The following is a 3,108-nucleotide window of genomic DNA, read 5'->3' as shown; positions in this document are numbered from 1 at the left end:
TCCCTTGCAACATGTAGATCTTAAGAGTATCACTGTGTTTTAAGAAGAAAATAGGAAAAATAGATTGGGAGAGAGTATTTCTTAAAAAATAAAAGAATATTAAAAATCCAGTGTTTTGAAGCATTTATTTGAAATTTATACTTTGACATCTCAAACTTTTTTCTTTCAGAATTTAGATGAATGTATGAGATGATTACAGACTGTATGCACTCTTTGCTGTCTATCTGCCTCGACAGTTTCCATGTACTTGTTCAATCTGGTTTTAGAATAATGGGCATTTATGCTCCTTACTTCCTCCTCTGTCCTAGCTATATATAATTTATTTTTCTTTTAAAGTCTCATAAGGAAATACACAATCAAAAACTTTGAATAATTTCCTATAATTCCATTAAGCCAGTTGACTTTTGATCTTCAAATTTTGTTTCATTTTATAAAATTTTTATAGACTATGTTACATGTAAGTCTTGCATAAGAGGAGAGACAAATTCTAACCAGGGAGTGGAAATGGGAAATGTCAATGTAAAGTGAAAGGAAAATCAGAAAGGTAGTTATTTCATAAAATCATAAAATTATTTGGGTTGGAAGGGGCCTTAAAGATCATCTTGTTCCACCCCCTGCCATGGGCAGAGACACCTTTCACTATACCAGGTTGCATGAAGACCCATCCAACTTGGCCTTGAACACTTCCAGGGATGGGGCATCCACAGTTTCTCTGGGGAATCTGTTCTAGTGTCTCACCACCATCACAGTAAAGAATTTTTTCCTTGTATATAATCCAAAACTACCTTCTTTCAGTTTGAATCCATTCCTCCCCATACTGTCACTATATGCCCTTTAGAAAAGTCTCTAGTTTTCTTGTAGGCCCCCTTTAGGTGCTGGAAGGTGCACAGCGGTCTCCTCAGAGCCTTCTCTTCTCCAGGATGAGCAACCCCAGCTCTCAGCCTGTCTTCAGAGGAGAGGTTCTCCAGCCCAGAGAGGAATGCAGCACTCCAGGTGAGGTCTCACAAGAGCAGAGGGGAAAAATCACCTTCCTTGACCTACTGGTCACACCTCTTTTAATGAAGACTAGGGCTACAAGTGCACATTGGCAGGTCACAGTGAGCTTCTCATCCACTACCCCTATCAAATCCTTCTACTCAGGGTTAGTCTTGATCCATTCTCCACCCAGACTGTATTTGTGTTTGAGATTGCCCCGACTTGGATGTAGGACCTTGCAACTGACCTTGTTCAACCTGATGAGATTCTCTTGGAGCAAACTCTCAAGTCTGTCAAGTCCCCTCTGATGGCATCCCTTCCCTCCAGAATGAGGACTGCACCCCACAGGTTGATGTCTTTTGGTCAGCTTCTCATCTATCCCCAGGCAGAGAAAGCTCTACGAACTCCAGTTGGTCATTGACACAGAGGACAGTAGCCCCTCCTTGTCTCCCCTATCTATCCTTCCTACAGATACTGTATGATTTCATTCGAACAGTCTGGTCTTAGGAGCCATCCTACTGCATCTCTGTGATGCCAATAAGATCCTAGTGTGCACCTCTAACTCCTCTTGTTTATTCCCCACCCTACGTGCACTTGCATATAGGCATTGAAGTTGAGCTCTTAATGCAGACTATTTACTGACTAAAATGAGAGGGATGCCTTTGTGCTGCTCCTCAGGTACCCTCCTGCTGACCTGTAATCCCTCTCCAGGCTCTGGGCGGAGAGGTGGTGCTGGCATAAAACTGGTAGGAGTGGGATGGATTGAAGTTCCCCTCCGTCAGCAAATCTTTTTTAGTTTAAAGCCCTCTTCACCACCTTGGCAAGTCTATAACAAAAGGTGCTCTTTCCCTTCTCTAACAGATGTTCCCCATAAACCCTCCATAGACCAGGTTTCTCAAAACAAGTTCCATAATCTAAGTAGCTGAACCCCTGGCTATGGCACCAGTCCTCTAACCATAATCTGATGAATTTCAATTTACTAGATATCAGTGGCATTTTCAAATTCCTACCCTCTGACTGTGAGGACCAATGAAAAAGCTGCCTGCACTCCAGACCCTCTTACAACTGCACTTAGGGCTCTGTAATCCTTCTTGATCCATCAGACTGCTCCCGGCTGTATCACTGGTGAAAGAACAGCAGTCCCCCACCTGGGCACAGCTTTCACAGGCAGGTCTGCAGCCTGTCCCTGCCACAGCAAAAGGGTCGAGGCACTTCCCACAGTGTGAGGTCTGCAGTGCAACCTCTCCCTTCAGCAGCTCCATCTGGGGGGAAGTATCAGCCACTACCACGTAGATCATGGAGCCCCCCCAATTGGAGCACAGCCTTAGGGATCAGGCAGTGCCCTTGACGATGTACAGATGATTACAGAAGGGTGCTGTAACTAGATGCTGGGTTATGTGGACTCCAAATCTCTCTACTCAGACCGTGGAATGTTCCTCCTTCAGAGAGGCACCTTTCAACAAACACCATGATGCCACGCCCTGTTTGTCTGCCCTGGTCACAGTGTTCCTCATTTTCTTCAGAGCTAGAGGAACAGCGTGGTGAATAGGTGCCAGACTCAGCCTGTATTGTGACTGGTTTTGGGTGGGATGGGTTAGCGTTCAATATGAACCTAGGCAGAGATCTTCAACAACTGTCGTCTGGACTAACATTGCTCAAATGAATGGACTTGCCTATACAAAGTTCTTTGGATCCTACATACATAAGTAGTTTCACATATATATTTATAACCAATATAATTCCAGCAATTTCCAGGGAACAGCGTATACCCCAAACTCATGTTTCTGACTGACTTTATTACGTACTTTTACAAATTTGATGAAAGTAGATGAGTCAATTTAATTACCTGTTTCAGTTCCTTGATGACTCTTTCAAATAAAAACATAATTATAATTTGGTCATATAGAAATTTATGGTATTTACCATGTATTTATGTTAAAAGTTACCACGTAATTAGAAAATTATTGACTTTTTTTTCTGCACTCCTGAAGAGATTTTATCAGTTCAAACTTATAGACTATATATTTGTCTTGAGATTGAGCATTCAGCAATTTTTCTACTGGTTGTGTGTATGTGCTCTATATATACATATACATATATTTCTAAAATGAGTATTCAATTGTATGATACTGA

The sequence above is a fragment of the Chiroxiphia lanceolata genome, chromosome 5, assembly GCF_009829145.1.
Source record: "Chiroxiphia lanceolata isolate bChiLan1 chromosome 5, bChiLan1.pri, whole genome shotgun sequence".
In the NCBI taxonomy this organism is placed as follows: Eukaryota; Metazoa; Chordata; class Aves; order Passeriformes; family Pipridae; genus Chiroxiphia; species Chiroxiphia lanceolata.
The sequence above is the reverse complement of the archived record's forward strand: the minus strand, read 5'-3'. Positions refer to the sequence as shown.